Source organism: Cryptotermes secundus, unplaced genomic scaffold (genome assembly GCF_002891405.2).
Source record: "Cryptotermes secundus unplaced genomic scaffold, Csec_1.0 scaffold2579, whole genome shotgun sequence".
In the NCBI taxonomy this organism is placed as follows: domain Eukaryota; kingdom Metazoa; phylum Arthropoda; class Insecta; order Blattodea; family Kalotermitidae; genus Cryptotermes; species Cryptotermes secundus.
In genome coordinates this window covers 155,745-170,717 of record NW_019732878.1, presented here as the reverse complement: position 1 = coordinate 170,717, position 14,973 = coordinate 155,745, and the positions used below count along the sequence as shown (strand labels likewise).

The window sequence follows — 14,973 nt, the reverse complement described above, 5'->3', positions numbered from 1 at the left end:
AGTACCAAGGGACTCAGATCCAAGAAAGACTGTGCTGCCAAGGACCAACAGCATATACAAAAGACAGACCTGTCCTCTCGTCAGAGAGGGCGCCCCACAGAAACAAGACTGTAACTCTCAGACAGTAATAAGTATCTGGTCATGAGGCTCGGAACCAAGACTTACTGACTGACTGACTGACTATCAGTCGCAATGTGACTTTGACTTTGGCTTCCAGAGGAGTTACGAATTATGAGTAGTTGAAATGTTGCAGCTGCCACAGTGAGTTGAAGTCTAGCATTCGCCAAGTGAAGTCGAGAAGTGACTACAGCAGAAGGACTAATTGTGACATTGTAAAGTGTATAAATGTAAAAGCGAAGGAGAATAAATATTCACTTCAACCTTGACCTACGTGAAGTTATTTGTCACGTTACACACACAGCCAACATACGACAATATATACAAATTGTGAAAGTTTATTTTTCTTTTGTTATTTGATATAGTGCTTGGAAATTTGTTTCTACTTTATGTGCTAATTACTGTACACAAATTGCAGATGTCACAAGTGAAAATTACAGAATATACTTCAGTCTATCAATCTACATTAAATCACACTCCAGAAGACAGAAATCTTCATAGTCACTATGCTGATACCATAGTTGTGAGATCTGTTCATTGTACATCCAAGGTCAACAGTGCAATCCTGTTCATATATCAGTAGACTTTAGTAAATACGTCAGTTGAACAACAATAGTCTGTTGTTTGACATGTTTACTAAGCCCTGTTTGTCTATTCAGGACAGTGGAATGCACCAACTGAAATTTGTTCATGCCAGCCATGAAAATTTGGAAGCAGGTGTAGGTCTGGGTTTCTCAGAAGTGATGTGAGGGGCAAGAGCAGGTGGGACATATAACCCAGGCTATTACTGTATCAAGCACTGCTTTGAAGAACATTTTTATGCTTTACTGGGTTTAAAAAGGGCATGAAATCCAGCTCTTTCCTAAATAACTTCTATCAATGGGTTTGAGGACAACATTAAATATTTTCAAATATCGTGCCTCATACCTTCTGCAGTTGCTCCTCTTTGGTGTCAGTGCTCATCTTTAAATCTCCATTAATTTTTTGTTCATAAACTACATCATGTCTGTGCGGGTATGACAGAATTTCACACAAAATCACATACTTTTTAGCTGTCCTTTATAAAAATTTCTCAACATATGAAACTCACTTTAACATTTAATGAAACTTATATTCTATGTACACAATATGTGGAGCATTTTTAATATTTTTCAGTCTTTTTTTTATACTGTGCCTACTACTACAAGACAATCTTCCACATTTCCAACTAATATGTCATCTATTTACACAACTGCATTTGCTTCTATGCTGTAGATTTGGTGATACATCCAACACCAGATACCACCTGATAAGCCACTGCATATAGCCATAATCTCACAAATTTTCATGCTACTGATTATCCACTTCATGACAGTTTTTCTGAAACAGAAATATGTAGTTGAGTAACTATCAGTGTAGTAAATTATTAACCCCATACTTGTTTTTGCGTTATAAATGTATAACTCGAAATTATACTATAGATTTTAAGAGTCATACCTATCAAGGTTTATTTAGAAATGTCTGGAAATATGGTACCTTAATGCTGAAGATGGTTACATCAGTATAGTGATTTGCCTGTAACCTGCACTAGGGTCTGATTCCATGTAGGAGTAGTACTTCCTTTTATTACCAGCATAGCCAGACCGGCTTTGGGACTTCTCAAGGTACCTATGCCTGTCAGGGTTTTGCCCCGTGGGGTTGGAGGAAGGAGGAGGCTTGAACGTGCTGACCATTCTAATCTGTGTACTACCAATTTTAGGAACAGACGGAGCGACGCAGCTGTACATCTACTACCTCATACGATTTCATGGCGTGGTGCTTAATTAAGCATTGGGACAATACCTTTACCTTCAACACTTAAAACGCTTAAAACTGTATACATATCCATTAACCTAACTTATATACTTACACTTTCCATACATTAACTCAGACCTGATTGCATATTACACAATATGAATTATTTTAAAGCTATTCATTGTATTATTCATCACTCTCATTTACTACCAATATGATGGTATAATAAACAAGGCTGATGTGGAACGTAACATTAATATTCCAAAAGCGAACATATTCCGTGTCCCATATCCACCGATATAGTCAAGGTAACATTTATTTTAATAGTAGTACATTTAATGCAGATTTTGCAAGAATTTTATTAACTATATAATTCTATACGTTAATATGCCAACTGCTAGTAGGAGTGGAATTATTAAGTGAGAGTTATATAGTTCAACGACCTTGAGGTGTTATGACTGAGTTTCGGCCATGTTTGTTGAAAGGGATGTGGGATGAAAAGCGTTTAATTGTTGTTTTACGTTAGAATTTTTGTGCTATTTGGCTGCATATTGGTTTTAAAGGAAGTTGATATTGCAATGGAAGGAAGCGACAGAGGTAAGTGTAATATTTAAGTTAACATTGTTCATAGAAGAGGCAATATTTTGACAACATTGAGGGCAATGGCAGTGTCAGGGTCGGAGACAGACCTGGTTCAGTGACCGCGTTTTATTTCATTTTGGGGTAGTATAAGCCGAAAGATAAGACTAATATGCCTTGATCCATCATCGTTGTTGCCAGTGTTAATATATTTTCCAACTAAATAGAATTTATTTGTAGAATAAAAATTTGGGCTGAATTTATTTAAGCTTGTTTGTACTTTGATTACTTGACGGGTTGAATTTTATCCCCGACATAGTAAATTAAAATTATGGAGAGAGTATTCTTTGTTTGTATCCACTGCCACATCCATTGCAGCTTGTAGATGTGATAAATGAAAATAGTAACTTAAGAATGCGGTACATATTTCACTTATGTCAACATTTGCTACTGACATGTTACCTTGTCTTTAACCACCTGATGTTAGGACAAGTAGGCATTCGTGTGTATATATATATAAGCTTGGCAGGATACTCATTAAAATGTTAAGATTACTTAATTTAAGTAAGACATTACCTGTAAGGGTAGCTATTTACAGTCTGCAGAGCCTTTCCCCTAGCTTTTTAGTGGGGGCCACAGGATTCCTTTGCACTGATAAAATGTGTGACATATTGCAATGTCTTGATCCACTTTCATAAGCACAAAAATCTGGGAGTGAAGGACAGATGAAAGATTTACTGGGGTCAGAGGAATGCAAAGTAATTGTTGAATTTCACTGTAATTAAATTGTAACACATGCAAGCCACTACTTTTGTCATATTTGGTGTTACATATCCTCTGATGTCTTCCACTTCCCTTTTGTTTTGCAACTGCACTACAAATGGGGTGCTGAACTTGTTTGCTTCTGAAAACACTTTTGTCTGAATGTGGTTTTTTGAGGTAGGAATGACAGTGTATTTGGGAACACCGGGAAGTGTTCAAATCTTCATGAACCCCTCTGAGCATTATTGTTTCTTTGCTGTGTTCTTCAGCAATACAGTACTCCAAGGCTATTGAGGGAATTTTTATGACAGCCTACACATAAAATTGTCTGGGTTTCTTGATCTACTCTTCATAAGAGTTTCGGAAACTTGTCTGTGTTCCTAGCCATTAATTGTTCCTCCAATCCTGTCACGTGCACCTTTCCATGTGACAGTGTGCAGAGGTGCCACTTGGCATCCATACCAAAATCATCTTCATAATAGCAAGAGCTGATGAAGTTTTTCCTACCTTTTTATGTTGAGGCAGCACCAAAATAATAAATCTTTCAACTAGACACAAAGAAAGCTGCCCAGTTTACCTTGAAAAAAGTGCACAGCTACAGCATCATGTTTTAAACAATATGATGCAACAACAGAATTGATGTGCTCTGTCATTTTATTTTGTTAAGAATTAGCCCCAAACAGATGAAGAGTTGCCTGCGCAACTCATCTTTGTCTTGTATAATGGAGCAGTAGTTTTCAGAAGAAAAAGAATCACAAAGAACAGCAGTTTCTCCATTTATGAAGGAGTGTGTTTTAACTTTTCTGCAAAAAGACTCATGAAAGTCACAGCAAGATTGCCTAGTTGCTTCCAAAACTGAGTTGTTGGTAGCCATCCACTGTCTGTGGGTTATATTGCCTATGTTGTTATCTTCAGATATTTATTAAATATTTCTGATTAGATTCTCAGTCCCTGGACACATCTCACAGCCTACCTGGTAGCAACTTACATCTGGCACATTACAAATAGTTTTTGAAGAACAGTCAAAAGTTTTTACATTCTTTTCAGCCAAATCATACAGTTTTGCACCAGAATTCAGAAGTTTCATATTCTGGCCATAATTCTGCAAACTTTGAAAGGTCTAGCAACTTCTCCTTAAAACTTAAGTAGGCTTCTTTTAGGTTTTACAATATACGTAGGTTGTACCAAAAGTCATGGGCAACTTTTTTTTGCATGCAACCTGGGAACAGCAGACGAAAGAGAGTAGGGTGGTAGGTGGAACCAGCTGTTGTGTTAACCTTGAGTGTCGTGTGATGTCAATAGCTTGCATCACATGACCAGTATCACTCCTAACAAAATGGCCGACAACCATATGTCAATTCGCCAGTGTGGTGTCATCAAATTTCTTGTGAAAGAGGAAATCNTACAGGAGATGATTGAAAGCTTGGGCTTTAGGAAAGTTTGTGCTCGTTGGGTCCCGCAGTTATTGACCAAAGACCACAAAGGTCAGCGAAAAGCCATCACCTCAGAACTGCTGCAGAGATATCGACATGAAGGCGATGATTTCTTGCTCTGTATTGTGATAGGTGACGAAAGCTGGTTTCACCATTTCGAGCCTGAAACGGAACGGCAGAGTATGGAATGGCACCATTTGCATTCTCCATGAAAAAAGAAAGCAAAGACAGTGCCATCAGCTGCAAAGGTGATGGGCAGAGTCTTCTGGGATGCAGAGGGGTTTATTCTGGCCAAATTGCTGGAACCTGGGCAAACCATCAATGCTGCTTGTTATGTCCAGACGCTGCACAAGCTCCATCGTGCATTGCGCGATAAACGTCTGGGATGAAACATCATCCTGTATGACAATGCTCACCCCCACGCCACTCGCCTCACATTGGAAGCAATTGTAAAGATGGGTTGGGAAGTTCTTCCACATGCCTCCTATAGCCCTGATCCGGCACCCTCCGACTACCATCTTTTCAGATTTGTGAAGGATCAGCTGCGTGGACAACGTTTTGAGACAAGGGAGGCAATTCAGAAAGCAATGGGTCAATGTCTTCGGATGGCTGGAAGGGAATTTTACAGAAGGGGAATTTTCAAACTCCCAGAACGCTGGGAGAAATGTATACAAAGAAGTGGCGATTATGTGGAAAAATAAAGAAAGGTCTGTAGATTGAGGTGGTGTATTTGGTTTGTCAATAATAAAGCATGTTACTTTACAAAAAATTGTTGCTCATGACTTTCAGTATGACTCTCATAGGTCCTTTTTGAACATATTATTTTATCTCTAGCATGACTGTGCTGATTTGATCAGATACATAAAATTGGCCCACCATTTTAGCAGTTGTAGGTAGACAAAATTCCTTTCTCAGCACCCCTGTCACGGTAGGTATGTCCTTCTGATGGGGTGGATATAAATGAGTCTCTCAAATGTTCAGTTTCTGCCTTCACTAATTTTCTTGTATCTGTATAGTTCTGTCACCATATTATTTTCTTACTCATTGGCCCTGTTAGCATGCTGAATGTCTTCTGTATCATCCCATATTTATCATCTCAACTTCATACTCATTTGCCTATGCCTATATGTTTACTGTAACAGTTCTCATTGTGTTCCTTTTTTAGGGTTATTTATTTCTTAGTTTTTAAGGTTCCTGCAGTTATAAACTAACACACCAACAGGGATCTTTCCTATCTCAATTGTGCTGTCTTATATTTTTGGCATGACTTCCAACTTGATCCCCCAGTGGGAAAGTCAAGTGTGCAAGTCCAGATATAGAGCCTGGACTGTGCAAGTCCAGATATGGAGCCTGGACCGTAAGTCATATACACCCATGTAGTGCCCATTTTAGAGCCCAGATGGCATAGCTATTCTGATGGTTGTGTGACTGTTGGTTTGGCTGTACCATTCTGATGTGTTGCTGCTGACCGGGAGCTACAGTGTAATAACTGAAAGTCCCCTGAAGCTGTGTAAGCATAGACTTATACATGCCTGCATGTCATGGTGTGGAGAGCCATGGGCTGTTATTCCCATGGTAGGAGCATAAAATCACAGCTTGCCAGTGGTGTAGGACTTGATGTTTGGAATTATCAGTGGGATTACTCGTACATCAAGTCATGGAGGATGTCCCCACACAATCACAGACTGGAAGATTTATGCATCTCATATTTTTCTGACACCCCAGTGGCAGGCTGATGCTGATGGTTCAAGAGTGTGGCTATTGTGGCTATTATGTGCCCTTCAGGCACCCCATTACAACATAAATTAGATTCAGACATCAAATTGTCTTCCAAAGCATTTAATGTTAAAATGCCAGCTCCACACTTAATAAAATTTAAACTCAAAGATTCAGAGAGGTTTGGACACACCCAGCAAAGATCTGCTTCAAAGGCTGTTGACAACTGTGATGAGCCTGGGTATAGCTGATCACTGTGCTGTGTGAGCTGCTTCAGAACAAGTGTCTGGCAACAGGAAATACCCTGTGTATCAGGATTAGAAGGCCATTCAGGAAGTTTGGGTCAAGGAAAATCTTTTCTTCAAGGATGATTTTAAAATATTCCTAGAAACCAAAGCTGAGACTAGGAGCTAGTCTTATGCACCAGCTCTTTGTGGCTTGCCGTGAGTTGATACCTTCACTTAGAGGGAAGCCTTCCTCACCCAGACCAAACAACTTGTCCACAAACTCAGCCAACATAATAGTATTCTGTCAGATTACTCATACTGACAGTCCCTCCAGTTCTGTTGTACCTGGTGCATGGATACATTTGTATCTGTCACTGGCAGATGATACCCAAACTCGATGGACTCTTCATCAGATCACCAATTAGAAAACAGTGTCCTTCATTCTGGTTCCATTCTGCTTCATGGGCTAATCAGTATGGAACCATGACTATGTTCCATCGTAATGGGTCTTTGTCTGACACACCAAACTTCCTGGCAGACCTCCACAGCATTCTGTAACTAAAGAGCTGGGAGATCGAAATGATCCCAGATTATGGCACTGTAATTTATTTATAGTAGTGTACAGTGTTTCTTCTGACCATTCGTTATGGACTTGATACAATGGAATCTTAATGGTTTCCATAGGTTATCTTATCTGCAGGCTCAAACCCAATATCATCACCTAGCCATCATCTGTCTTCAGGTAACATACCTCTATCCTTCCCATTCATAAAATCTCTGTAGTAATATGGCCCAGCATTTTGACCACCTCTGCAGTGATAAGGCCAGAGGTATTGTTATCTTATTTAAGGACTGCGTTTCTCTGCTCCAGTCAAAATCCAAATCTCGAGTCTTGATTTCAGATATCCGAACTATCATTAGACATGCTGACTGGGTAGCTTTCTGTCAGTTTTGAGGATTGGGAATTTACATTTGTGATCTCTGATGGAGTATTTCATGAGCACTCTACTCTGAGCCACTTTGAGTGCCATTCTCCATTTCTCTATCAGCCCTCATTACATTCCTATCTTTCTGTGGACAAATGAATGTCCTTTAATACCCACCCTACAATGGAGAATTTGATTTCCTTTAAGCACCTTCATAATAAGGCTAAGCATGTTGTGCTTGAAACAAGCACACATTATTGGAGGTGTTTGTTTATAGTTTTTCTTGGTCTTCCCATTCAAATGTCATGTGGAACAAACTTTGGCGCATGTCAGTTAAATGTAGTTGCACTTCATATCTGTCATATCAGTTGGTGGTGATAATATCACTGCACTGGTGGATATTGCCAGTATGCTTGGATCTTACTTACCTCTGTTTTTAGCTTCCAGCTTCTGGAGGCACGTAATATACCATTTATGGACGAACTGCTTAACAGCATTAGATCATTGTAGCAACATGTCCTCTGGCCCCCTTGGTATCTATAACCAAATGGTCTCTTACATCCCACCTACAGGTGGGGAGTTTCTGCTGTCCATGTACAACAGTATTTGGCCAGAGAACTCAGTCTCTGTTGCCTGGGGAGAAGCAGAGGTTATCCATGTTCTGAAACAAGGTAAGAATTGCTCTGTCACAGGTTACACACCTGTCAGTCTTACTAGTTGTGTCAAGACCATGGTGTGTATTTTGAACCATCAACTTGTGTGCCCCATGGAGAATAGAAACATATTTATATGCTCAGTATTGGTTCTCACTCCTCAGTTCCACTCTTGACCACCGCATGAGCCAGCATCTTGTCACGCCACTATTCCTTTTGGGCTTCCTCCAGGAATGTCACTTCTGTGTTCATCACAGTATTGTTCTTTCTGCCACTGGGATCAGTTTTAAGTGTGACCCAGTTTGCTATCAGTGAACAAAATTGTCAGTTCTGTTGGTCCATCAGTCTGAACATCACTGTCTGTTGGTGACATTGCAGTATGTTACAGTTCACATAGCATGGTCACAATAGAACACAATTTACAGATCACTATCAGTCATCTGTCACATTGGACTGTACAGAATGAAGGATTAGCAGAGACCCAGTATGACTTCATGCAACTGTGATCATCTTACTGTCATGCTTGTAGCCCCAACACTTGTAATTCGTTTGAAATTTAACTTACAGTATGTTACAGTTCACATAGCATGGTCACAATAGAACACAATTTACAGATCACTATCAGTCATCTGTCACATTGGACTGTACAGAATGAAGGATTAGCAGAGACCCAGTATGACTTCATGCAACTGTGATCATCTTACTGTCATGCTTGTAGCCCCAACACTTGTAATTCGTTTGAAATTTAACTTACAGTATCCAGCTGTGCATTCTTTAAATCTATGATGTAGTTAATCCACTTGTGTTTGAAGGTGATTTTAAAGAAATCTCTCCTCCCCTCTCAAGCGAGAAGTGTTGTACAGTTTGAAATATCAGTGCTCTTATCAGTCTGGATCCAAAACTCTCTACCAGGCTGTAACTAAGCAATGATTATTGTTTGTAAATGTTCTGCAGTAGTAGTCATACATATTCACTGAGATGTATAAATTTTCATTTCTCAGCAGTTTATTCAATACAAACTGTATGCACCATATCATTATGACTGGAAAAATATTTTTTTCAGCAGTTATATGAGCTATTTTTCTCTTTTTTTAGTGATATATAATTAAATAAGTATGACAAAAGGTCTTTATCATTAAAAGTAGCAAAATGACTAAGAAATTTCACTGATAACTTAAAATTTTATTTTCTTGTTTGAAAATATTCAGAAGCTTTGTCACAAGTTAAGCATCCTTTGACTCTGTCATTGCAATTGAAGTAGTTTGAAGCTTTTATTTGTAAGAACATTACAAATAATCTACATGTGCTTGATATTTTAATTTTTATTTGTGCAGTTTATTAAACCATGTTTAAAATGACCTTCACTAAACAGCCTTATACTCATTATTCTTTTCTTGGAATGTGATTAAGATGCAACAGAATTTGAACTGGCAATATCTTCTCAACCCCATTAATACATGAAGCCACACAACCTATGCTAAAATTTGAATTTTCAATAGCAGATGCTATTCATTTTTTTTTGCACTTCATTGTCTTTCTTCTGATAACAAAACAGTCCATTTTAGGGAGAGTATAATCTTTCCAGATACTGAATGAACATCACTTAGAGAACATGGCAGGCATTACCTCAAAGTAAAATAATATATCACCCATAACATTCTTACTGAAAGTATCATTAACTATGAAGAAAGCAGTCTTCTGGGATTTGGCACCGTGTATATGTGGTGTTAACCGACGTTTCGGAGGAACGTATCTGCAGCAGACACTGCTTTTACCGGTTCNACTAACTCATGAAAGAAAAAAGAAGGAAAATTAAATTAAATGCTTGGGTATAGAAGTTGTAATTTATTTGGTTTATGTTGGATAAATTCATTGATTATGTAGATTTGTAATAAAATAGGTATGTATAATATATTTGTATAAAAATATTTCAGAAATGAAATTCTGCTCTCTGAGGTACTTTGTACATCTTGCACAACCACTAGCTATGGCAATGCTGACAAGCCTGCCACACCATATTACATTGTACGTATCTGACTGTAATTAACGTCATGTTTCATTCAGTGATGGCTAATTTACAGAAGAATTTTATGAACAGAACTAAAACTAAATCATAAACTTCAATTTTAATGTCATTTACACCAATATGTCAAATGTATACTTGACCTACATGTTTCAACTATATTCATCATTCAGGTTCATGATCAAGAGAGACAGTTCATGTGTATGCTTGTTATATTATTGTAAATATCATTGAAATATAAGTTCCTGAGTGTTGCTTCTTAAAAACATCTCTTATTGCGTGTAACAAATATAGTGTATCATAACTGATAACCCGCATGTTTGTGGCACCAGTGGTGTTATACTTTGTTTCTAATATTGCCACTTTGTTCTGGGTGGAGGATCCAAATTTCTTGGGATGCTTTACAGGATGAATAATGTAAGGGATTAGATCCACAGGACTGTAGAGGTAAGAAGGAGGGGTACAAATGGAGATTGGAGGTAATGATGTTGATCAGTGCTGTGCATAGTTTAATACAAAACTTTACATTCGCTGTATAAATCACTTTATTACTGACTGTAAACCACTGACACATGTTGTAATGTTTATCTCATTTTTCAGTAGTTACTTTCAGTTTGTCATGATGTTGTAATGTTTATCTCATTTTTCAGTAGTTACTTTCAGTTTGTCATGATGTTGTAATGTTTATCTCATTTTTCAGTAGTTACTTTCAGTTTGTCACGATCTTCACATCTGTTTCAGTTCACCACTGTTTCAATCCATGCTACTGCACTATTCTCTCCCTGCATTGATTTACTTGTGTCTGACAGTACATACTGTTTTACCATCCACAAAAGCTGGATGCCACTTCTAGCTCAACAGTCACACTCAAATGGACTGCTTCAGGCAGACTGAGTGACTTCAGACTAGAAGGCACTGTTTATATACTGTATGTAACCTTCATAGAATGTGAGTGGACTAGGCACTTTGTATTGCTAGAAGAACCTGGGGGGAGGGGTGTCAGGAACCTACAGCAGAGATGCAGGCACATATGCTCTTCATCAGCAGTACACAAAATAATATAGATCACATGCCACTGTTACTTATGAGGTCTGATAATTTAATATTTACTGTACTCACAGGCAGCTCTATATTCAGTTTTATTCCAAACTGCAGTGGTCACCTTCTGCAAACCTTACGTCAATTCAGTGTTGTTTCCAACTGTTGAAGCATTTCAAAAAATCATTCAGTAAATTGTTCAGAATAGCCTTCATAACCTTTTGATTCTTTTATCCTGATTAAAATGTGATCCATTGAGATCATTTTTCATGGTAGGGAAGAGGACAAAGTCACAGGGAGAAAGTTCTGGCGTGTAAACAAGATGTTCCAGGATCATGATCTTTTTTCCACAGAAGACTCCTTGACAGAAAGTGCTGTGTGAGAATGCATTATCATGGTGCAGGATCCACTTACAGGAGGAGTGATTCTGGCCTCGCTCTGCAAACCCACTGTACCAGACATTCCAAAACTTGGAGATAAAAAAGTTCTAGTTGACAGTCTGACCAGGTGGGATAGACTGTCAGTGTGCTTTCCCTTTGAATTCAAAGAAACAAATCAGAAGTATCTTGACCTTTGATTTTAACATTCTTGCTCTTTTAGGGCAGGGTCAGCCTGGAGATTTCCAGTGCATGTCATGGGGCTTTGGCTCTAGTTCAAAATAAGAAACCCAACTTCATCCAAGTTAGGCCACACCATACCTCAAGCGGTTAGTCTCTGGCTTCCCACCACGGCGGCACATGTTCGATCTCGGGTCTTGGGATTTGTGGTGAACAAAGTCGTGGTGGGGGCGGGTTTTTTCCAAGTACTTCAGTTTCCCCTGCCGATCTTCATTCCACCAAGTTCTCCATCATAATCACCTGGGGCAGGCTACAATAGGCCTATCAGTGGCTGCCGTACCGAGTGGACCCAGTTGGACTCCACCCCCCACTAAGCGAATTTAAAAAAATATCATCCAAGTTACGACTCTTCAGCTATTTGTCATTCATCATAATTCATTGTTAAAGATCAGTTCAAACTTGCATCCTCAGCTGCAGTTGGTTGTGTGGTTGTTGGACACCATATCTGCACAGATTTTCTTCAATCAAAATTTTTCTCTGTTGATACTCAGTTTTGCCAGTCATGGTAGCCAAGCAGTCTAAGGCATGTACTGTCTTCACTCCCTCAGAAGCCGGGATCATGGGTTTGAATCCCACACAAGGTATGGATGTTTGGTATGTGTTTATTCTGTGTTTAGCTAGAAGCCTTGCAATGAGCTGATCACTCATCCAAGGAGTCCTGCCATCTGTAAAAATGATCAAAATGAAAAAAAAAGAACCAACCTCGACGCCATAAAGGTACAAGAGGAACGGACGAAGTTAAGAAAAACATACTTACTTCTTCTGTAATCATTCTAACAGTAACACGATCATTCTGCACCAGAGTTCTCATCTTTTAGTTGTTTCCAACTGATTTTGATGCTGTTGGATATCCATGTTGGCTGTCACATTTAGTTTCATCCCCTCATTCAGAAAACCATTCAGAAACATGGTCATGATATAGCCTCTTCTCCGCGTGCTTGCTTTAACATTTTAGATATTTTGGTTATGTGCATACCTGCACCCACGCATACATACATATTCAACAAAAATTTTAGGTTGATTCTTTGTACAGGATGTTTAGCTTTTATTTTTATGATGAGCTCTCCAAACACTACTTCGTTTAAAGCACAGCAGCTCTGCACTTGTTAGATTTGTCAAGACAGGTTTTCAACTATGTAGAGTTCAGACATGTACCTAGATATGGCAGCACTCACCATCGATCACGTAATGACTCATATTTTGCAGTGCTGCCAGTTTCATTACTTAAACATAAAAGTAAGTAAAGCTATCCCTGTAACAGGCCATGGAGACCCATAGGGTTGTGAGACGTTGAGGGTTCCACATTCTAGACAATCGGCTCAAAGATGGTGGTAAGGTTGTCAGCCTTACGTGCTGGCCGCGCTTTACTCCCCAGGAAAATGATTTAATTAATTCCTGGTACTTATTTCTGTTAGAGGCGAAGTCAACCCCATGGCCATAGTGCCGCTGGAAGGATTAGGTCAGTGGAAAAAATCCAATGACCTCATCGGGACTTGAACCTGCGACCTTCTGGCTTGTAGCATAGCCCCTCAACCAACTACGCTGCGCGTAGACTTTGTAATTTGCCTGACTGACTGACTGACTAACCATTGGGCTCACTGCTTGCTTTCCAGCATAGTGAATTGCTTGCCACCTGACTTCACTGGCTGCTTTCTATGTAACTTTCTGGTGAGTGATTGCAAATTGACCATTCAGTCTAGAGACTTTTGTCTTCTCGTCTGCTGTCCAAAAACATAAAAATAAAATATACAAAACTATATTTTTGCCTGTGATTCTGTATGGGTATGAAACTTGGTCTCTGACATAAAGGGAGGAACATAGACTGAGGGTGTTGAGGAGAATGTTTGGGCCAAGAGAGATGAAGCGACAGGAGTTTGGAGAAAACTACATAATGAGGAATTTCATAACTTGTACTATTTTCCAGGTATAATTAAAATGATCAAGTCAAGGAGGATTAGGTGGACAGGGCATGTAACACGAATGGGGGAGACAAATGCATATAGGATGTAGGTGGGAAAGCCAGAAGGAAAGAGACCATTGGGAAGACCAAAACATAGGTGGGTGGACAATATTAAAATGGATCTTAAAAGAGTTAGAATGGGATGGTATGGATTGGATTGATCTGGCTCATGATAGGGACCAGTGGAGGGCTCTTGTGAACGCGGTAATGAACCTTCGGGTTCCATAAAATGCTGGGAAATTCTTCAGTAGCTGCAGAATTGGCAGCTCCTAAAGAAGGGCTCAGCTCCATGAGTAAAAAAGAAGTAAAAGTAAAGCTATCCCTGTACCAGGCCGTGGAGGCCCATAGAGACGTTGAGGGTTCCTAGACCAGGCATGTCCAACGCGTCGATCGCGGGACGATTTTTGGTCGATCTCATTGGCCTCTAAGGAAATTATACGTGAAAAGCATGTAAATTCACTGTTACGCCGTGATGGCAGGGGGCGTGGAGGTATCCGCCCTGAAGATGGAGGCGATATGTTCTCCCGGAAAGTCAGTCAACTTCAGCGGACTACACGGCATTATATGCTGGAAGATAGAACTCTTCATAACCACCGCTGTGAGAACCTCAAATCCCACATAACGATCACAGTATGGGATGGTAGCATGATATTTAACTGTGTGCGGCGTCTGGAAGTGTCTGTCCATGTTAAGAAGTCAAGAGTACGATTTCCGGAAGAGATACGTAGGTCGCACTGAAAGTCATGAGCAACAATTTTTTGTAAAGTAACATGCTTTACCGTATTTACGCATGTATAGGCCGCAGCACAATTTTGAGACAGAAATTATAGAAAAAATAATTTTCTTGGAATATTATTTCAGGAGTATTACACCCTGTGTTACTAATTATGAATATATTTTTTTAAATGAAGTGTGATTTCGAATATTTCGAATATAAGCCGCACCCCAGTTTTCCTCTTGAATTTTTGGCAAAAAAATGTGCGGCCTATACATGCGTAAATACGGTATTATTGACAAACCAAATACACCTCAATCTACAGACCTTTCTTTATTTTTCCACATAATCGCCACTTCTTTGTACACATTTCTCCCAGCGTTCTGGGAGTTTGGAAATTCCCCTTCTGTAAAATTCCGTTCCAGCCATCCGAA

The 14,973-nt window shown here is 39.3% G+C and overlaps 1 long non-coding RNA gene across 1 annotated transcript; it reads right to left on the bottom strand.

The window, feature by feature from the left end:
• Window positions 1–1,195: 1,195 nt before the first annotated feature.
• LOC111867855 lies at window positions 1,196–2,194 on the bottom strand. Its single transcript, XR_002843407.2, has 2 exons — window positions 2,006–2,194; window positions 1,196–1,476 (listed from the first exon to the last, which is right to left on the bottom strand). It is a non-coding gene; the product is annotated as an uncharacterized LOC111867855 (long non-coding RNA).
• Between the last annotated feature and the right edge of the window lie 12,779 nt (window positions 2,195–14,973).